A 23,556-nucleotide genomic window follows, 5' to 3' on the forward strand; every position below is an offset into this window, starting at 1 on the left:
GGTGGTTGTCGGCGGGCGCCAACCCTATTACATTTTGCAAATAGTTTTTAAAAAAATTAACAATTGTCCAGTAGCAGCTTAGAGACCAACTAAGTTTGTTCTTGGTGTGAGCTTTCATGTGCAAAGTCTCTCTTGCTAATCCTTTTAGAAGGGAATGTTTGCGTTAAACTTGGAGGGGGTGCCCCCATTTCTCCCACACCCAATAATTCAAGCATTACCCTTGGTCTTGTAGTAACAGAAGGCACAAAAAACCTCACCCAAGTTTAAAAAAGGGGGGAAAGTGCCGTAATAATCTGAGCCTTCTCAAGAGTAGTCAACAGGAAAAGAGGCAATCCATGATGATGGCCCGAGTATTGCTTCTACATCATATAGGAAGCATGCATGTACTCATTTCACCATGCACTCACACAACAGGAAGCTGTGCCTGGCTATAGTTTCACATCTGTGGTATATGCTGCAAAAACTGACACACACACAGACATGTCATTTAATGACACATTGTAGTCACTTCCCCCTACAATGGGAGAGACAACTATCTGGAATATTATGTCATATGAAGTACCCATTGGGTGACAAAACTCATTTTAAGCTTTCAAATGAAACAAAGCACACAGAATAAACTAATGAAAAACAGCAATAATGGGACAGCAAACTTAGGATGTATTTGAGAGACAGTGGCAGAGGAAGGGGGTACGGTCCACCCCAGGTGTCATCACTGAGGGGGGTGACAAAATGACAAAAATACGAGTTGTTTTTTTTTAATGGGGCTCACAAAACTTTTTAGTTCTGTCAACAAACGTAATGAAATGCGGCTGCCATTGGGTGCCACATTGGGTGCGCGGCCGGCACTTACCATGGGGCCTGCAGCATGCCTGAGCCACATGTCTCTTCTGGGAGTGACATGGTGGCTTGGGCACCTGCAGGCTCCGTGCTGCCTGAAACAGCAGCGTGAGACTTGCGTCTGCCCACCACCTCTCCCTCAGCCACCCTACAGCTGAGGGGGAGGTGGCGGAGAGGCTCCACGCAGTGTGCGCCGCCCCCCATGGGCGGCTTGCCCCGCCCCCGGCTGCAGGACACACACCGCACCCAACACATGAGTGGCTAGCTACATCGCTGTCAAGAGAGAGGAAGAAATAAAATGGGCAAGACCGATGGTTGAGCCTGGGTTCAGTTCAGCAGTAGATGTACCTCAATCAAACTGCAAAGATGGAAGGGACACACCAATAGCCTTCTTTCTATATTACACTTTTCTTCACTCATACACACTGTTAACACAACATATGTACCAAAATGAATTTTTACAAAAAGAAGTCTAGCAGTTCAACATACAAATCAAGCTATATGGAAGAAGCCAGAAATACACAAGAAAAATATGAGGAAAGACTTAGCTTTCAGTTTCACAATAATAAATTCAAAGCTCTTCTTCTAAAAAAAGAATTCAGCGCCACTTCACTTTTCAACAGAACACTCTATCATCCCACTTATAATAGTGAAACATGACAATCTGTTAACTTTTGATGGCGATATCTTTGAGCACACCACTGTGAAACAATCCTGACACCACCTTTTGGTTTCAGTCAGTTGCAATTTGGGAAAGAACTCAATTTGTGTCTTTCTGCTGCTAACGTTTGTCAAAGGCTCTCCCCAAAAACCCAGATATGGAATGATAACAGCACTCCAGGTTGAAAATCTCACAGGCTATACTCACCCCATTCTTCCTATGGCTTCCACAGTTGGCCACTAACTCTAGGTAACAATTATTTCCTGCAAGACAGTCATGGTACTTCCACACTATACATTTACTGTGTGACCACTGTGTGTTTACTCACGTTTTACAGAGCATATCATCGTGGAAACATTGCTGCCCCCCTTATGCTTTCCCTGTAGTTCTTCCCCTTTTTCTCAGACCTCAAAAGATCTATGGTTTACCATTTCCACCCCTCACCCACCTTTTGAATGGAAATACAATCTCCTCCTTTCACAATATTACCCAGCATCATTCAGTAAATCAGAATATTGGAAGATCCAGGACACACAAAATGAAGTTGTTGATTACACAACGCAGAGCTCATCTCTGAAATTTGACACAAGATGCAGTGACAGTCACCAACAGGAATGGTTTTTTTAAATGAATTAGACAAATTCAAGGAGGATAAGGCTATTAATGGCTTCTAGCCACGAGGGTTATGCACTGCCTCCAGTACTGGAGGCAGAAGGGCTCTGAATACAAAGAGAGCCAGTGTGGTGTAGTGGTTAAGAGCGGTAGTCACGTAATCTGGGGAACCGGGTTCGCGTCTCCGCTCCTCCACATGCAGCTGCTGGGTGACCTTGGGCCAGTCACACTTCTCTGAAGTCTCTCAGCCTCACTCACCTCACAGAGTGTTTGTTGTGGGGGAGGAAGGGAAAGGAGAATGTTAGCCGCTTTGAGACTCCTGAAGGGGAGTGAAAGGCGGGATATCAAATCCAAACTCTTCTTCTTCTTCTTCTTCTTGTTGGGAGCGCAAGTAGGAAGCATGCTATCACATTCAAGTGCTGCAGTTTGCAGTGCCACGCTGCAATGTTAATTCCTCTATTACTTTTCAATTAGAGGCTGCCAGTTTTGAGGGGCTCCTCATGGAAGCAGCAGCTGGGGAGAACTTCACAAACTGTGTGTGGGCTTTACATCTTCCTTTGGCAATTGCTCTCCATCCACCCCACCACCCTGCTTCCCAGAAGTGGCCTGCATAGTAGGACAGCAAATTCTAAACAACATTAAAGATCATAACGTGGAAGGATAAAAACTTAAGAGTAGCCCTCCTGGATCAGGCGAGGAACCCATCTAGTTCAGCATCCTGCTCTTACAGAGGCCAACCAGATGTCACAAGCAGGATCCGAGCATTCTCCTTCCTGCAGTTTGTAGTGCTAGTCAGATCCACTACTTAAGGCTCCATGTTATATATACATGCAGCAGGGTGCCCTTAAGTACAAACAAGGAAGAATGAATGAAGCTTTGTACTTTCTGAAGGTCATGGCAGAACTCCACCTGATCACATTCTGCACTTTGCTTTTTATCTATAAATTAACCATATCTCACTCCTTCCTAAAGCTCTGCAGTGACAACAGCAGGATATGCCATAAAAATTGCAATACTTGTGCTATGTCCTGAAATGCCTTATTTCATAGTGCAATCCTGTGCATGCCTACTCAAAAGTAAGTCCCACTGGGTTCACTGGGACTAACTCCCAGGCATGTGGGTATAGGATTGCAGCCTCCATTTCCCATATTGTGGCTGAAGAATCACTGAATGCAAATGACCTTCATTTTTCTTGCCTAGAAGGTGGGTTGATTCAGAAAGACATCACTAGACACTCATATTTACAATGACCCGGGGACAAATTCATCTGCGGATATGACAGCTTGCTTTAAAAGCTTCCTCAAAGATATAGTCACCTGCATAATGACCCATTTATACTTTCTGGACTTGTGTGGCTGTGTTCTTAGCTGCTTCTGGCAGTCCTTCCTGAACATCTGCCAGAAATACTTCATTTAATAAGAGAAAGTGTAAAATATTTGCTCCCTTAGTATCTAGACAGAACTGTTGGATGCCACATTGTGACAGTTAACACAGGATTTATAAGGGGAAATATTAAGGTTGAACAGAACATTTATGAATATTTCTTTTCATTTCCCTCTACATATCCCTGGAAAACAGAGATTTTCTTGTACAACATAGCAGCTACAGCAGAAGTGATAAAACTGAAAATCTCATTGGGTCATATAGTTAGCAAATCCTCACAAGCATTGCTGAAATTTCTGGAAATTTGGAAGTCATTTGGGTGGTTGGGACTGGAATAGTTGTTTTCAATTTAAGACAAGGGGTTAAGACAATAGAGCTGAAGGGGTTGGCAATAGAGCTGGATTCCTAGAATAAGCTATGTCACACCCTCTCTGCTCCTATGAGAGAGAAGTGAAGTCTTCTCTTCATCTTCCCTCTCTCGCTTTGCCATGTAACTGACCAAGACAGACATGCCAAAGCAAGCTCCAGGCTTAGGGCATGTGTTTGAAGCTATCTTCCTATACTTCCCTCCCCTCAAAGGCACACTACTCCATTGTCTCCAAAGACAGACAGATGCCAACAACCGAAGAGTATTCTGCCTGTGTTCTCCTTGCTGCTGCTTGGATAAATGCATGAATCTGACCCTCGAAACATTTTGTAAGTAAAGAATTTTAAACTTACTTAACAGTAAGTGGTCCATTCATTGCGGGAGGAATAAAGAGGAGTGCTGTTTGCTAGCAGACTAAATGGGATAAAAGGGTCTAAAACCTATATTTCTAACACTGTGCTGCTGCCTGACATTTGTGAGTTTAAACTCTGCTACTGAATGCTCTTTCCTGCTGGAGAGTGGGTTTAGTCCTGTATTTTGAATCCAGGCACTCTTGACTATTCTTTTGTTATCTACCTCACACACATGGGTCAGAGGGATTCATATTTTTCCATAATAAATGTGTACAATTTAGTATATTTATGAATCATGTTTACTCAGAAAATCTACTCTGCTAAGTGGCGCTTATTCCCAGGTAAATGCACATAGGATTGCAGTCCCAAAAGCATAAATGCCTTAGTATGAAAGCTCTTTCAGTTCTGCAGCAGTGAGTGTGACACAATCATAAATCCACTCAGTACAATAGCAATAAAGAATAAACTTCACCATTCCCGTATGTAATCTCTATTTAAATGATGTTCAGGACAAAAGCTAACACCCGTCATAAGACCATGAACTCAAAAACATGTTTAGCTTGTACAGGGGGAAAAAGATACACTTACACTACACCCCATTGCGAATATGAAGTTTGGTGAGCCTCAGAGGAAAGGCTTGTGGGTGTCTAATTGCCAGTTTTTGTAGTTGTCAAGTTATTGAAGTATTTAAGGTCATATTTAATATCCATCACCCACAATCCTGACCCAAACAACAGCCAGCCCATGCACTATCCACTTTATGTGACTTCTGAAAAGGTTTCTCTTCTATGAAAGCTCACACAACAATAGGTATGTAGCTTTAAACTATAGGACACTTTTGTTACTTTCATTTATTCCTTTAACTATTCATAATCAGTACTTTTCATAAAATGTATCGGGGTGCCTTACAATTTTTTAAAAATACAATAAAATCAGTTTATAAATAGCCGTAAAACATAATTAAAACATCAATTAAACTTCAGTAGGTACTGGCTGGTTAAAAATTCAGATTGTGAGGTTCTGTCTAAACACTACAGTTTTCTGAAATAGTTTAATTCCTAGCCCTCAATTTACTATGAGCAAAGATTTCCAATGCAATCCCAGTATGTACACAACTTCAGGAACCAAAATAAATTTATAGAAAACCATAATACTGTATTTTAAAATCCCACAATCTTAATTCCATTTTGCAAGGAAATAGGGAATGTAAGAGCTCTGACTCAATTCTGGAAGTATGAGGGTCACAGATCAGCTTGCTAGATGAAACGTAATAGTCTCTTACATAAGTAGCCATGAAAAGTACCTGTATGCAAAACAATAATTATGCCTCACTTACAACACAGATTCATCACATTGACATTGTGGCTAGAGTCGGGATTACATTGATTATATCTTTATGCATACCCCACCTTTTCCCCTGATGGGACTCAAAGTGACTTAGAGATAAAAATAAGAACTGCTAAAAACAAAGAAAAAACAATCATTAAAAAAGAATTAAACATTGATAAATCTATATATACACATAAAATCTATTAAACCCATACCAGTAATTACAACTAGCCCTTTCATTAAAAGCAGTCCATTCCTAAAAGCCTGTTGAAACAAGAAGGTCTTCACCTGCTGGCAGAAGGACAAGGAGGGAACCAGTATAGTTTCTGGAAGGAGTACCAAAGTCTGGGAGTAGCCACCAACAAGGCTCTCTCCTGCATCCAAGTGTGCCTGTGAGGGTGGGAAGACTGAGTGAAGGGCCTCCTTCTATTCAGTCCCCTCAGAAAACCTTTAGCCAGGTTCCTATATTTGATACTCACCAAGGTCAGAGCCATAGCTCAGTAGAGCACCAGCTTTAGGTGCAGAAGGTCCTCCACTGAATCTCCTGCATCTCCAGGGAGAAATGTGAAAGACTTCTGCCTTAAAACCTGGCGACCCATTGTCCAACAGTGTGGACCAGCCTCCCTCCACCAGGAGCCCTCTGACTCCCATCAGCCCCAGCCATTATAAACAGTGGTCAAGGATGAGAGGGGTTGGAGTGGAGTCCAACCGGAGAGCCTCCTGTTCTTCTGCCATGGTTTAGCATTACAGAAATAAGCTAGCAAACTTCAGGCTTGCATGTTGCCCCTCCACAAATAGAATGGAAACTTTCATTTCCATTTTAGATGAACCTCAGTGCGAGAGTTTTCTTTCACTCCCTTTTTTCTCAACCTGAGGGTCCCAAGTTTCTCTAGAGTGCTTTTGCCCACCACTGGGGAAGCCAGCCCCTAGTCCTTACTGCCTTAATTCCCTATGGCTTCCCTTGCTATACCTTGTATGAAGAGCCTGGCAATCTGCCACACCAGCAGCTCCTTTGCAGGTTACAGCTTCACTCTGCTCGTTGCCTCTCCATTCCATTTTCTTCCTCCCACTTACAGAGCAATGCTGTCTCCACTGCACAAGCCCCTTTCACTCAGTTTGCTGTATCACCCGCACATTCATATCCTTTCCTCCACTCATGCGTACACACATCTTTGCTCACATTCTTCCATGAAGTTTTTCCATTACTCTCCCAAACTCACTCACTTGCTCACTCACTCCATGTTTCTTTCATGCTGTCTTGGTCATGCTCTTGCTGTCTTGGTCATATGATCGTCTGTGTAGTCTCCCCCTCCATTTCCTACCTGGGACTCACCTCTCTTGTGTTAACAGCTGCTGCTTTATGCCTCATGTTTTGTTGCCCCACCAGTGTTTATATTTACCCTCATCTTAAGACTCCTCCCCTCCACCACTGCCCTGCACAAGTTGCAGGGCTTCAAATACAGTTTAACATTGCATTCAAAACCCTAAACTGTGGTTAACAAAAACAAATCAGATTCATAAACTAGCCACAACAGCTTGTCTTGGTTTCAGTAAAATCACAAACAGTGGTTAATCTAAAACAGAAAAAGCTTCCAAGCTCCTTGTGACCATGCCAAAGACAGAAAGGGAGTGAACTACCCAGCTTATTGCAACTCATTCTCATATGCTAAACTATGGTTTAGTGCTACATGCAAACAAGGTCAAAATGTACTCCAACCAAGGCCAGTGCTGGCATGCATTACACTGAATAGACTTGCTTCAGGTGGAACTGGGGCAGGGGTAAAAGATAAAGGCAAGGCTTGGTTGGTGTCTGAATGGTGCAGCAATACCTCTGTGGGTGGGGGGCTGCGGTACCATTTGGACTCCACTTCAGGAAGCAAAATGTTTTTGGACTAGCACCAATTCCATTTCACCACCCCAGGTGCATACACAAGCCTTTAGGGCATTGTGGCCTTCTCCCTGAACTGCAGACATCAAGTGGTGGCGAGGGTGGAAATGTAATATCCACTAAGCTCTCCTGTATAAGTCAAATAGGACAAAGCTCTATCCCAGAACACTAAGACTGTTTCCATGGTTGCTTTCTGCACTTCCTGGTTTAACATCAAAGCAGTGTTGAACAAAAGCTACAGGAAGTATTGCTTTTAACAAATACAGAGCAGACAGCTACTCTGTCTACAGTTCAACCAGGCCACAACCAGCATATTCTGAAGGTGCAGTGCTATGAGAAATGCAGAAATTATTTGAGGCATGCATTTGCCCTCCCTAAAAGTAAACACCTGTGCAGCTGTGACCTGAAGGGCCTTTAAGTTGCCTTTAAGTAAATTTCTCTAGTTACTTAAGGCAGCATAGCCAAACTTCAGCTAGAGTACAACCTGGCTCTTTGCAGTTGGTCACAGCTGCCCACTGAAGTTAATGGGCTAATGACTATGAGGGGCTTCTGCGTAGGATGCTATGCATATTCCATTAACTACACCGATTTAAATTAAGATGCATTGCTCAAAAACCTCTGAAGTTCAAAAGGAGCCACAAAGGGCAGCTTGAATAGCCCTATGGAAGTTGCTCTGTTCCACTCCTTTAAACCTTGGGAATAATTTCACAGAAAGAACTCAAGAATGTTAAGGTCCTAAACTAAAGGAACAGGAATCTTACTCATTCTTAAGTTTAGACAGTCCTTATTATCACATGATGCATTATGTTATCTGGCCACCAATACCAATAATCAATAACAGTTCACACAAATACACAAAGTTTTGCAACAAAAATACCATAGAACAGGCATGTCCAACCAGGAGATTGCGATCTACCAGTAGATCCCTGCCTGATCCTAGTAGACCCTTATTGATTGTGGGATTAAATAAAGTTTACCAAAAGTTAACAAATAAAAGCTGAAGAACTCTGGGCAATCCTCCGCAAAAAAAGGCTCAACAAATCTGGGCAATCCACCCACCCCATGCACGCTCCTCCTCCATCCAATGACAATGAGTTGATCACTGCCAGTTTTTTTTATACAGGGAGTAGATCAGTCTCTAGGGAGTTGGATGTACCTGCCCTAGAAGATACAGTATAAGGTGGAAGATTTATATAGTCTAAATATTCCACTATCACTCTGGTGAGTGACGGAAATAAATCGATTCATTCAATATTCCACTAGGGAAGTTTACATCATCCTTGGTCTTAAGCAGCACTAGCAAACATTCTTGACAGTGGCAAGAAAAACTCCTCCATTCTGGCACAACTTCACATAGGCAAGCAGCAATTCCCACCCTTGGCTCTAAAATGCTGAATCCACAATTACAGATCTGGGGAGAGACAGGCTGCGTCTCTTTGAGCACCCTGTTGCATTTCATCAGCCAAAGCTCATTATTTTAGACAACCACCACCTCCCGTTGGTGGATGGCAAAGCAACTTCAGCAAAGCGGCCGTCCATAGAATGTCACAAATGTCTGGTTTCCTGGGCAACCCCGTTCCCTCCCCCACCTGCTCCTCACCGAACGTGAGAAGGCAACCAACGCGTGTCCGACCCTGACACAAACGCACCCACCAGAAACGCACAAGGGACCTTGCCAGGTGTCATTCTGAAGTCTATATGGTGACGATGGTCTGGTGTTTCCATGGAAACGGGGAAGAAGGGAAGCTGGAGCCGAGCATGCTGCAGGCGCACAAGGGAGCCAACATGTAGCAGGAAGATGCTCGTTGCCTCTAGCTGCCCGGCCTCCCTCCGCCCCACACAATGAATGGGGATAAGGGGTGTTTGGTAGGGGGGACGCGGGAGAAGAGAAAAATCCCACTAATGCGAGCGAGCTCTTTGCACGGACGCGGCCGGTTCCAAAGCACCCAAACCCTCTCCCTCCTGAGACCTAAGCAAGCGACTTGCATCCACTGGAGACGCTTCTGCGCTCCGAAAGGACCAGGGCTGCCCCCCCCCCGCGTCCCCCTGCACGCCCAGTTCCCCAGAAGGAAGCTGCGAAGAAGAGTTGCCGGGACACGTACCTGGCGCAAGGCAGCCCTCGGCATGGGCGCTGGGCGAGAGCAAAGGCGGGACACGAGCGGCGAGGGGAAGGAAGGCAGGCTCCGCCCTCGGGGTGGGTCCCTTCGCCAAAGGAAAACAGGCTCTTCCTTGCAAAGTGCCGGAGGGAGAGAGACAAAAAAGGGGGCTACTTCCCTCGGTCCTTCTCAAAGCCCCGCCAAGCAGACACAGACAGACCCCCCCCCCCATACACACTTGGCTTTCAGCTGCTGCAGAAGCCAATCTCCTTGGTGGAGCATCTTTTCCTTTCCCTCTGCTAAGACGCACACGGCTCTTGCAGAAGGAGCCTCGTGTCCTGCCCAGAGGAGCGTGGCCTCCAAATCAGATCATTATTCATCACCTGGAGAGTTCATCAACAGCTGTGAGAGGTCAGCTCCATCAGGCCTCCTCTCCCCTCACCTGGGGGCAGCCACTCCATTAGGCTGCCTCAGAGGGAGAGACAAAGGAAGCCACGGGGCTCACTAAGCCCAGCTCCATCAGGCATGCCACGTCCCTGGAACTGTGCTACCTGCTCAACTGTTTCGAAGTCTGTGATGGAGTTTTGAATTCCCCCCTCCCTCTGCACCCCTCTTCCCTTGTGCTTGTATGTAATTTTTCTTTCAAGATTATAAACCTGTGGGTAGGGACTTTCTTATTTCGTCTGTATGCAAACCACTCTGGGAGCCTTTTTGACCCAAGAGTGCAGTACAAATGTTCGAAATAAAAAGGAAAAGAGATTTAGTGTGTTACCATTACTCAGAATGACAAAGGTATCTGATTACTTTTAGAGAGCTAAAGGTGGTGCTAGCTGGTGTGTGGAAGCTTTTGGCTCTGGACTCCAGATGCAGACCAAGCCAATGTACATTTACTTGGAAATATGTTATCCCAAATCCTATGTAATACCTACATGGAGCCATTGGAAGCAGTCATTAGGAGTTTCAGTATGCTGAAAACAGCAAAAATATTTTATAAAAAATCAATACTGGGCAAGGAATTGGGAATTATAGGATCAATGTCATAATGTAAGTTTTCTGTTTTAGAGTCTTCTCCGATACAATAAAGTCTATTACGTAGCAATTTCAAAATAACGGTTCTGGTAAACCTCATCCATTAACATTTATATCTGCTTTTTATATAATAATAAATCTTAAGAATGTCTAGTTAGCAACTAATTGTTTAGGTTTAACCGTTTAAGCTTTATTTTGATTGTACATGAATTTGTATTATATCTAGGTGTATTTCACTTTCTTATTAGGCATATTACTGATCAAAATGCAAGGAATTCACTTTTAAGAGATGGGTGCAGCTTCCAAGCTGGTTAGTAAATGGTTTGTTGACATCATAGGCTTCAGTGTCATTACCAACACCCATGGGCATAGCCAGGATTTTTGTTATTGGGGTGAATAGGACATTGCTGAGGGGGCAGAAGCTCAGATAATTGAGTACTTTCAATGTTTTTCAATAATATTTGTGGAACTAGCTGCCCCCTGCCCCCCAGCCCCCCATTGGCTATGCCCATGCCCACACCCCTTGAGACCATTGAGCCTCAGACAGTGGGGTGCTGGAAACCTGGCCAGATGTGGCCATAATGATGAGTTAGGTTTGGTGGACAGAAGTTGTACAGACTTTGAGTGAACTATTATCAAACAGGTGGGGCTCAGAAATAAAGGTAGCTGCATGGAATAATAGCCATTTGTCCTATTTATTGCAATGAGCATACTTGATGCATAATGGGGAGAACTAGATTCTTCTTCTTGCCATTGTTTATATCCCCCCCCCAAAAAAAAAATCTGGCCAGTTTACATAGACAGTAAAATACACAATACAATTCACAATAAAAAAACCCTTTAAAAACCTCATAAAGGTTTGACAACATTTCTTGGATGTTTATGAAGAAAAACTTGAAGGGGATGGGAGTGGGACGGGGGTTTGAAAATGGACTAGAAGCAATTTATTCAGAGCAAAAAGCCAAGTTGATAGTGAACAATGTGGTGTCGGATGAACTTCTAATTGAAAAAGGGACACGACAGGGGTGCCCTTTATCCCCTCTGCTATTTATCTCTGTTCTGGAGGTATTGCTGAATATGATTAGGGAGGACCAGTTGGTGCAAGGTATAGAGGTCGGAGCGAAACAATACAAACTGAAAGCCTTTGCAGATGACCTAGTCTTGACAGTACAGGAGCCAGTATCTAGCACAAAAAGAGTTTTGGAACTTATCCTGGAGTTTGGTCGGGTGGCGGGATTCAAGTTAAATAAACAAAAAACTAAGGTTTTGGTCAAAAATTTGACATCTACAGAGATAGAGGGGTATCAGAAAGAGACAGAGCTAAGTGTGGTTAAGAAAGTGAAATACCTGGGGGTATATTTGTCCACCAAAAATTTAAATCTTTTTAAAGATAACTATGAAAAATGTTGGTTGGAAATTAAAAAAGATCTGGATATTTGGTCAAGATTGAAACTTACCTTGTCAGGCCGAATCGCAGCTATAAAGATGTGTGTTTTGCCAAAAATGCTGTTCTTATTTCAAACCCTTCAGGTCGTGGACAGAATGGAATGTTTTGGAAAATGGCAGAAGGATATTTCTAAGTTTGTCTGGCAGGGCAAAAAGCCCCGAATAAAATTCAAAATACTAACCGACTCAAAAGAAAGAGGGGGGTTTGCCCTGCCGGACCTAAGGTTGTACTATGAAGCTGCAGCCTTCTGCTGGTTGAAGGATTGGTTCCTGTTGGAAAACACCGATGTCCTAGATCTGGAAGGGTTTGACAACGTGTATGGTTGGCATGCATACCTGTGGTATGACAAGGCGAAGGTTCATAAATTGTTCAAAAACCATATTGTCAGAAAATCAATTTTTGCCGTCTGGACGAAGTACAAGGACTTATTAGAAAGCAAGACCCCGAGGTGGCTATCACCTGTGGAAGCCAAGATTTCAAAAAAAAAGCCCAATATGGAGGCCTACTGGCCAAAGTATTGGGAACTGATTGAAAGAGTTGGAGATAATTGGAAGCTCCAAAGCCAGGACAAATTAAAAGGCAAGGTGCGAGACTGGCTACATTATGCTCAAATTCAAGAGGTATTCAAAATGGACAGAAAAGTGGGTTTCCAGTTGGAAAAATCGAAACTGGAGACGGAGTTGCTAGAACCAAAGATTAAGGTACTTTCGAGAATGTATGACTTGCTGCTTAAATGGAACACACAGGATGAGACAGTTAAATCTGCTATGATAAAATGGGCACAGGATGTGGGACACAACATTATGTCTGAAGACTGGGAAAGGTTATGGAACACCGGTATGAAATTCACGGCATGTAGTGCCTTGAAAGAGAACATTATGAAAATGGTATACCGGTGGTACATGACTCCAGTCAAGTTGGCTAAAATATATCATCTTTCTGATAATAAGTGTTGGAAATGTAAGGAGGCAGAAGGGACATTCTTTCACCTCTGGTGGACCTGCCCGAAAGTAAAGGCCTTTTGGGAAATCATACATAATGAGCTGAAAAAGGTATTTAGATATACCTTCTCTAAGAAACCAGAGGCCTTTCTCTTGGGCATGGTGGACCGGAAGGTGCCAAAGAAGGATAGAACCTTGTTTATGTATGCAACCACAGCAGCTAGGATTCTCATCGCTAAGTTCTGGAAAACACCAGATTTACCCACACTGGAGGACTGGCAGACGCAGTTGATGGACTACATGGAGTTGGCAGAAATGACTGGCAGAATCCGAGATCTGAGCGAAGAAACTATGGAGGAGGACTGGAAAAAATTTAAGGACTATTTGCAAAAACATTATAAGTTGTTTGAATGTTAAGATAGCGCACGATTAAGAAACGCTATGTTTCCGTAATTTATTTTAAGAAATGATAAAGTAAGTATTGATAGAAAAAAACGAGAAATATTTGAAACAAATTATTATGTTTATTAACAACGTTAAAACTAAATTACAATTTTCTGAAATTGGTAACATAATATATTTAAAGGTACAATAAGATGGGAAACAAGATAACAAATTGCTGAACTGGTTAGAATAATGAACGCAATGCTGAGAGGATGTGAGGAGGTCCAAAAGTGAAATGCTGAAGGATGTTAAGGAAAGTTTCATAACATTTTTTCTTGTTTTTATTCTTTCTTATACATATATACAAAAAATGTTTCTTGTATCTTGCCATGTAAACAAATTTGTAAATCTATGAAAAGAAACGCAATAAAAAATCTTTAAAAAAAAAAAAATAAAAACCTCATAAAGGAAAAAGCCCTGTAAAAAAAAAAAATCAGAACTAAAACCAGGATAAAACACAGCAAGGGTGAACTTGATGCCAAAACAGAAGCACTCCATAGATTGTAATTAAAAAGCCTGGGAGAACAGGAAGCTCTTCACACGGATCCAACCCAATTTATTTATTCTCAAAATGCAAAAGCCCAGGAACATATAATGAAATTGACAACCAGCAGATTGAAAACAAGCAAAAGGAAGGACTTCTTTATAAACTGGATAATTGGGCAGCACTCCATTACCACAGGATATTGTAATGGCCTCTAGCAAAAAAAGACATTAAAAAGATGAATGCCTGCCAGATAAATATACCATGACTACTAGCTATAGCAGCTGAAAGAATAGCCAGAGTTTTCAAAGATGCTTCTGCCTAGCAGATGCTGGGGATTAATGGGATCAATATCACCATCATCATAATATCCTGTTTGTGAACCTCCCTGAGTAATAATACGCCTGGCCACTATCAGAAGATAGAAATCTATATTCTTGCTATGGCTCATATGGCCTTTCCCCCTAATGTAAGTAAAATTAGTCCAGTGTCAAAGCCAGTACTAAGCAACCAGATAATATGAAGACTAGACTCATGTCCAACACACTTGATTTGCTGTCACATTATATATACCCACCCATTTGATATATACCCACCGACCGTTTGATTGCCCGATTAAATTCCTCACATAGGTAGGAAGGAACCTTGAGCCAGTTACTGCTTCACTCAGTCTACCCTACTTCACAGAGGTGTTGTGAAAGTATGGGCAGAATAGAATGATATACAGTGGTACCTCCGGTTACGAACTTAATTTGTTCCGGTGGTCCGTTCATAACCCGAAACCATTCTTAACCTCAGGCGTGCTTTCGCTAATGGGGCCTCCTGCTGCCGCCGTGCCACCGGGGCACGACTTCCGCTCGCATCCCAGGGCAAAGTTCACTACCAGGAGCACCTACTTCCAGGTTAGTGGAGCTCTGTTACCTGAAGCGTTCGTAAGGAGGATGGTACGTAACCCGAGGATCCACTGTACTCTATCCTAAACTCATTGAAAGGAGGTTAGGATGGAATCAATAAATAATTGTATTAAATTATATTAAAACATGTGTCTCTTTTGGTTTTGCATGGTAATGTGTTACTTTAAAACTGTGTAAAACCAAACTAGTAATGATTACAAGATGGTTAATGTAGTAGATAGGTAGCCGTGTTGGTCTGCCATAGTCAAAATAAAAAAAATGGTCTTTAAGGTGCTACTGGAAGGAATTTTTTTATTTTGAAGATGGTTAATGATTTATATTAATTTCAGAACCTATACACTTTATCAGTTGAGCCATCTGAAAGGGCAAATGACCAGAGTGCTAATGGTGGACTCTCAGGAGTGGTGTGAAGCAAACATCCAGTGTATCTTTTATCTTTCAAGGTATTTATTTGTTTTTCAAATAAAATAAAAAATTGAAATGTTTACATTTTGTTTCTCTTACAACACCTCTCCATACAGACCTGCCTCTTCCTTCCTTACTTCAGCTCTGTCCTTTAGTATTTATCCTTCCCCTGCCTTTCTGAGCAGGTTGTGTTAAACTAGTGTAGAATTATCTATGTACTCAGATTTAGATTAAATAGTTAACCTAAGTAGTATAGTAGTTTTATATGGGTACACATCTTAAGCAAGGAAGGAAGTGGATGGAGGCAAGGTTATCCTTTCAAATAAGCCATTTATCACCACCCTCATTTTCATTCTCAGAAGTTTACAGAAGGGAGAATCACCTGCATTACTATATGCATTTTACAGCCTCTCACTGTGGATACTGCCATCATCATTAAGCCTTTATGCCGGAATGCTGCATGGATTAATCTAGTAGCATTGGATGTGAATGAACTGCAGTTCATCAAAAGTTGAACTGGGATGCCATAGCAACTGTTAGGATGAATGGCCTTTTAAATGCAGAAAAGGGAGGGGGAAGGAGCAACCTAGAGTGCACAGCCTCAGTGGGGCTCTCTTTGTTTTCTGGTCTCATTTTTGCCCATGCTGCTGGTGGAGTTGTAAGGCAGCCTCTCCAAACCTGTTGTGGACTATTGGTGCCATTAGCACAAGTGCACTGGCTGGGGTTGATGGGAGTTGTAGTCCAAAACAGCTGGAGGGATGGGAAAGGCTGCTGAAAGGTTTGGATAGCCAAGGTAACCCTGTGCGATAGTGGGATGTTTACTTGTGGGTCAAGCTTTTAAAACCACAGGCAGCTTGGCCTTAACTGTAACACTCAGATCTTTTGGACACCACAGAACAAAAACAAAGAACATTGTAGTTTTTCCAAACAGAACTAGAGATTAAGGACCAGATTGGTCAGCATTACCTAGTGGTTAGAAGTCAAAATTAGAGAGCAAGCTTTCACATTTTCCACGACTCTTCATCAAGCAGAATGTTAACGCTGTTGTATGCCACCCCAATCTCCAAATTGTGTGAGATTCCAGGGGTTCCAGGAACTTACCCAGGGTGCATGTTTCCTTGTAATGAGGGACAGTGGAGACTGTGGTGTCTTTAGGATATATGGTTTCTCATTACCAGCCAGATGAGGGACAGGACCCACCCATTTACCCTCTGGAACAAAACCTTTCCTTTGTTACCCTAACCACTCATACTTAGGGGCTATTAGTTCACCAAGAAGCTGGTCTGGCTATTCCAACAGTTGAATCCTTGCTGGATCTAGGAATAAGAAGCGACTCAGGAATACAGCCTAACCCCACCCCCCAAAAACTTACAACAATACTACGAATAATACTGTGACACATCTACCAGTAATTCTAGTACTATGAATAATCTTCTCTCTCTCTTGTATTGCTTTATCTTTGGGCCTCATTTGTCCCTTTGTAATCTGAAATGTTAGTTGGATTATGATTGGTAAATTTAATGTACTGAATTTTAAAAATAAAAACCTCTTGGAGTACTCAAACTGCTTAGGTATGGTCCCTAACCCCTGCTTCAAGTGCCACTAGAATCATTAGCCTAGAGTTGCTGCTCCGTTTTTATGCAGGGGACAAGCAGCCATCAACTCTTCCCCACTTTGCAGACCCCACACCATTCCCAAGTGCCCTGTAGTCTGCAGCAGTAAAAGAAGAGGAAGGAGATGTTAAGGGGGCAGTAGAGGGAGAAGGAAGATGGGAGAACTCTGACCTGTGAATGTGAACTCTTCTTTTGTTTACAGAATGAAATTTATGATCCAAGCCATTGCTATCTCTGCAAATAGTTTACTTTTACTTTACAGGCTGAACTCTCACACAAAAAGAGCAACCCCATGAGATAGCTGATAAGATGACAATACCTAGGTCATCACCTCCTGTGCATTATTTTACAGGTTGTGGATAACATTTCCCTTTGCATGCACAGGATCAGTATTATGACATGTCATGACTGTGCTTTTTAGTTAATAGCAGATAACCATATACAGCAAGCCACCATTAAAGATGTGCAAGCGTTCCTGACTTCCTCTTCTATTCCAGATCCTTGCAAATGTTTGCTTCTAAGAATGAAACATTCTGAATACACTTTCTGCCTAAGGCTTAATACTTTGAGGAAGTCTTTAAAACTTATTTTCACAATGGCCCAAAGCCAGAATCTCTCATATCTATGCCCTCTGGCAATAACAATGATTGTTATCTCTCCTTCTCATTTGCTGCATATAGAACAATTGCATTGCAGGAATCAAGGGATGCTGTATAAAAGGCTCGGTGACAGGGCCCTTACTTCACATGCAGAATGTCCCAGGTTCAATCCTTGGCATCCCCACCAAGGGCTCTGGAAAGACGCCCCTCCCTATGAAATCTTAGCGAGCTGCTGCTAGTTGGGGAAGCAACTGAACTATGGGGACTAATCAATGGCCTAATGTATTTGTTTTACTGTTATACTATACACATAAACATCACAAGGCAGCATGCAAAAAAAGTGCAAAATTGCACTGAAGCAGACTTACAGATAACATACAGAATCACAAGTAGGGAGAGCACTGTTCCACTCAGGTCCTGCTTGCCAGCTTCCCATAGGCATCTGGTTGGCCACTCGGAGCACAGGATGCGGGACTCAATGGACCTTTCACCTGCTCCAGCAAAGTTCTTCTTATGCACTCATAAAGCCAGCTTCTTATCTGCTTCCTTTCTATGTCATCAAACGTTAGCCAAAACAAGACAACAGCATTGTGTTGCGGCCCAGGCAGACAGATTTTGCAGCAGATTTTCAGAAGGAGCTGCCAGAATCTGTCACAGGGTCCATCTGTTTCTGAATATGCCTACAGCCCTCTCTAGGCATTGGTATAAGCACTGGCTTAAATAAGTTACAGCACAAGTATATCAGCATTTTGATACCTGCATGGCAGGGACTGGGCCCTCCCCTGCCTTTCCCCAATCCTTGAAGTATGCTGGAGATGGGGGGCAGCAGCAAGAGCTAAGTGTACATCATGTGGGCAACAGATGGTCCAGATGTCTCTAGCCACTGGCACCAATGACATCATTGGTTTAGCAGCACTTGGAGGCCTAATAAACTTCCGCACGCCTGACATTTCCCATGCTTTCCCCATGTCTGGATCAATGCGCTCCTTGATCTGGCAGCCCTTCCTATTGGCTTTTTATAAGCCTCAGTCGTATCCCCTCCGTAATTCTGTCCCAGAAAAAAAGAGTCTAACAGCCAAGTAATTTTAGCTCTTAAAGTGAGACACAGAAGGAGACCATTGTGAAGAATCAAATAACCATGCTTGGTTGCAGAATGTAAAAGTTTACTTACATACAAGATGATGAAAAGTCTGACTGACTAATGTTGCTGTTGAATGACAGAAATTAAGGATGAGCATCAACTTTATTACAGTATGATTCTTTGTCATATATTCTCATTGTGTTGATATTAAAAGATAAGGATCTGTGCCTCATTGCCAAAGGGAAGATTCTATTGGTTTCAGTAGGGTGAAAGATTTTATCCTGGATGTTCTCCAGAGACCTTTTATATACAACTCACATCTCGGACTCCCACACTGGGACTTGAGCAGGGCTTCATGTAAGTTGTAATAGAGGATGAATGCTATTGTCATGGCGATGCACTTGTAGAAATAAAAAGTGTTTATAGCAGACGAGCTTCTAGAATAAGTTGGTACATATATTTATTTTGATCTCATTTCCTATTTTTGCACACAGACAAGCAAGCAAGCAAGCAAATTGCCTGGGATTCGTAATAATTATTTTTTAAATAAAAGAAGAGGTAAAACTTCATGTGATTCTCTTATTGTGGGTATAATATATATATTATTGGTACTGGGTATTGTTCATTGAACTATGGGCATTATTTTATATTCCCTGAAACTTCTGGTGTGTTTTAAATGACCTGTAGGTGTTGAATTGATTCAGTTTTGTATTGTAATGCATTATAACTATGGTTAGTGTATGTACCGGTAATTGTCTGTTCTTTGACCCACTTTCAACACTTTGGACTAGGACTAAGCTGCAAATGTTGACTTTACTTTCCCCTTTAACACACATCATATATGCATGCATCATTCTCATTCTGCTTTATACCCAAAATTCAGCACATAAGAATGTTCCAGACTATTGGGCCCAATATATTTTTCCTAGGCTGCATTTACTCCAAGCATCAATACCAGAGATGAATATATGCTGTTGCTATAGGAAACAATGAGAGGTTGAAGTGTTAAGAGTTGGGAGCATATCCCATTGATTGAGCCTTACTGTAGCATTTAAATGGAACATACCGTAATCAAATACTGTCCAAAATGGTTAGTAGAGTATTGCTAACTAAAATGTAAAAGTTGAAGTCTGTTTCCTAATGAGAGACATATACCTCTACCCCATCCTCTCTGATCTACCTGATCTTGCTCAATCATAACCATCTTGAAGGAAGAGCAGAATACAAATGTAGAAGAAATCAATCAATACTTGTCACAGCATACACTTCCGCCTGAAGAGAAGATGGAGGGAGCTAACACCTGAAAGAATGTCATTACATTAGAAGGACAGCTATTCCCCTCTGCAATGTGCTGCAGGAAACGACACCTTCATTCTCTTTTTGTTACCACTCAGGCCAGAGTAAGTGTCACTGGGGTGTGGAAGCACAAGCCTTGAAGAACTGAATGTTTTGACTAGGCCACATATTTTACCCAGCCACACCTTAATCGGCCTTGTGCCCAAATTTGCAAGAATTAAATACTGCATTGTATATTTCCCTTCTTGTTGAAGGGTTCACATTATACCAAGGACTAATTCAATTTAAAAACATCAATGATTATTGAGAGTTGGCTGTGTTGGTTTCTTCAGGGTTCAATATACTCACAATAATCTGTGTTAGCATGAAGAAATTAATCACTGGAATTCACTAACTGTTATAAAACTTTAAAGTAAACTGCAATTAGAAAACCAATCAGAGATCACAATATTAAGGAAGAAATTTTTCTCTTAATTTATGTTAGTGTAATATTCGTGTAATATCCTTTCCCCTGCCCCACTGACCTATTTGGTTAAATAAGTTTTGCAGGTTTTTGGAGCGCTGACAACAGAGGCACTGACTACACATTACCATATATGCAAACATGAATGTGTGAGTCCCCAATGATGGCCTTTTTTCTTTTTTGAAAAGCAGCTTTAGGAAGAGAGAATTTGAAGCAGAGCAGTGTGGGGATTGAGGGAGAAGAGAAGGTGCTTAACTCTTTCCCTTCCTGCCATTTATAAGCTCTAAACAGATTCCCTCCCAAACTGTTTTATGTATTCAGAGATCAAAATGTGTGTTTGTGTGACATGTTTGTGTGTGCAACCATCTGAGGGTGATTTGGAGCAGATAATCTGTGTGTGGTGAAAGGTTAAGCACCTTCTCTCTGCTGCTTCCCTGCTCCAATTTCCCTTCTCCTGAAGTTTAGCAAAAACTCCTCGAACCTAGTGTTCTACCTGTTTACTCATAATGCATAGCTTTGTGCCTGAAGCCCACTAGTCTCAAGATGAAGGGCCAGGATGGTAAACATGTATATAGGCAAGCCAAGTGAAAAGATGCAACCTTCTTCCTATTGTGACATTACAACACAAGCAATGTCCTGTATTTATGTGTCTGGTCCTACCATTAGTAGGAATTAATAAAAAAAAAAAGGATATTACAAAATGTTTCACTTCCCTCTTTAATGATTCAGTTCCTAGCAGGCTGAATCTAAAAATAAAATGTGAGTGATTGCCACATTCAGTCAGCTGTTAACATCTCTTCACTCAAAAATGTCTTGGCACTGGACTGCAAAGGTAGTTTTTGCATGAAATATGTGCTCCTAAATTTGGACTCTTACAACACAAGCATTTGGAAATATTGGAAGTGCGGGAGTTAGAACTTCTAGCAATTTTCAAAGTGTGTTAACTTTCTCTTTCTGCAGAGAAAAAAGTTTGAGGAAGTGCAAAGATTACACAACAAAATTATGAAAGAGAGCAGCAACACCGTCCTACTGCAGTTGCTATATGTGGAGAAATGCCACCCTATTTTAGGGCATCACTCCTGTCCTTGTACTGCTTAAAACTCCAAAACCAATGTCAAAATATTGCAAATTAGGATAAGGATTTTTCTACATTGGGCTCAATGGCAGATACATGTTCAGCAGGCCGCAGCAGGGAGAAAAGAGAAGCAGGGCCACCTACCATAAATCTACTGAGAAGTAGGGATGGGGGAGAAATTTGGTTTTGTTCACATATTTCTCCAAACTTACCTAACTTCCACTTTTTGAAACAGTACACAAACTTAAACGTGAATTTTGTGGTGCTGTTTGCCAAACAAAAAGTGTACAAAAAGTAGGTTACATTCAAAGGTGCATTGTATGGCTTGCAAAAATGTGTATGGGTAGCAAAATGGTATTAAAATACACATATTAGGAGAAATGAGGATATTTGTTCTTGGAAAAAAATTGCAGTCATATGGCAAACTGAAGACTGGAAGAATGAGAAACTCAGAAAAAGATTCATCCATTCCTGCTGAGAAGCCAGTTCCATCATGCTCCTCCTTCAATTAGCTGGTGGTTGTCCTTCTATCATGCTACAGCAGAGGGAGAAAAGGGAAGCAGGGCTACTCCACCTCTACTTGGAAAATCAGCAACATTTGTTTCCTTCTCATCTTCTACTGTTTCCATTTCAGCTGGTGATTATAAGAACTTTGTAACTAAGAATTAGTGCCTGAGTATATTTCTTTCCCTTCTCTCTCCCCAATGCCTTTTGCGTTGCAAATTGTAGCTGTTCTGCGAGCCTCTTGCAGCCAAAGAGTAGGGTAAAAATAAAAAATGGAAAACTTGCATGTGGGAAATAGCCAAAACAAATCTAGCACTCAGACAATGCTTCCCTATCCCTCGCCTCACTTCAAACAACTGAGGTACATCATTGGTTCCGATGCAAATCACTGAATGACAAATGATGGATGCCGCCCATTTTCACACACAGCAGAGCTGAATCAGAATAGAAAACAGATTTGCTAGGATCTGGCAAATTCCTCTCCAGGGTTGGAAGACTGAGCTGCATACGCCATGCAACACATGAGCAAATATAGTCTCTGCCACTATCATAGCATCATGCATGCTCTATGTATGTAGAATTCTCTACCTCACTGTAGTACTTTTTGGCATTATAGAACAGATGCCATTGCAAGAGGCTTTGTGCATGGGCTAAAGCACTGGGGAAGACTGTGGACCATCTGGATTCCAGAGTAGGTTGGATGGATGTTGACCTCTATATGATATATGAATGGAAAATCTAGGCCTTGCAATTTTTTTCAAAGGAGAATCCATTTGTTCCTTGGTAACACCCCTATTTCTGTAGTCCAAGTGGAAGTCTGCAATAAATGGCTTGCAATAAATGCAATGAAGGTAAGGTAAAGGTAAAGGGACCCCTGACCATTAGGTCCAGTTGTGAGCGACTCTGGGGTTGCGGTGCTCATCTCGCTTTATTGGCCGAGGGAGCCGGCGTACAGCTTCCGGGTCATGTGGCCAGCATGACTAAGCCGCTTCTGGAGAACCAGAGCAGTACACAGAAACGCCGTTTACCTTCCTGCTGGAGTGGTACCTATTTATCTACTTGCACTTTGACATGCTTTCGAACTGCTAGGTTGGCAGGAGCAAGGACCGAGCAACGGGAGCTCACCCCGTTGTGGGGATTCGAACCACCGACCTTCTGATCAGCAAGCCCTAGGCTCTGTGGTTTAACCCACAGCACCACCCACGTCCCTTAGGCAATGAAGGTAGGCTTGGTTAAATGAAACAAAGACATTAGATGTTGTAGAGAGCAGACCAATAATTATTAAGACCAAATTGTACTGTGTCCACATCTGAATTGTGGAACTACAGAGCAGCTGATTACAGATCTGAAAAGGATGCAGGTATTCATATGATCATCATCATTCATATGATCATCATCATTTGTTCAAGACCAATGACCTAAACAAGACTAACATTTTAAAGATTACTTACACCATCTGCATAAATACAAAAGTTTAAGGATCTAAGTAATCAAGGAGCACTTTAATGTTGGACACCTTTTCTAGTAGTCCAACAAGAAGCTCTTAGAGCATAGTGCTATACATATGTACTTGGACATATCTCTTGCTATGTTTTCTGTTCTTAGTTCAATGGAGCATCGCATCCCAAAGGAAGCAGTTCAAACACTTACTACATTTTACAGTATTCACTCTGTGTATTCTCCTTGCATCTGTTGAACGGCCTTAAGAATACGGAGTACTTAAACAGAATCC

At 42.1% G+C, this 23,556-nt stretch overlaps 1 protein-coding gene across 6 annotated transcripts in view; it reads right to left on the reverse strand.

Annotated features, from left to right (window-relative positions):
- AGPAT4 (1-acylglycerol-3-phosphate O-acyltransferase 4) overlaps positions 1-23,510 on the reverse strand; it is a 67,967-nt gene extending 44,457 nt beyond the window's left edge. For 3 of the 6 annotated variants that reach the window (XM_081187943.1, XM_081187933.1, XM_081187942.1), the window contains exon 1: positions 17,774-23,017. The gene's annotated coding sequence lies outside the window, so the exon portion shown is untranslated. Of the gene's footprint in view, positions 1-17,773 lie in introns of all 6 variants that reach the window. The other 3 variants (XM_081187934.1, XM_081187944.1, XM_081187945.1) reach the window with 2 other exon arrangements.
- Positions 23,511-23,556: the final 46 nt, after the last annotated feature.

The sequence above is a fragment of the Podarcis bocagei genome, assembly GCF_964188305.1.
Source record: "Podarcis bocagei genome assembly, chromosome: 3".
Classification (NCBI taxonomy): Eukaryota; Metazoa; Chordata; class Lepidosauria; order Squamata; family Lacertidae; genus Podarcis; species Podarcis bocagei.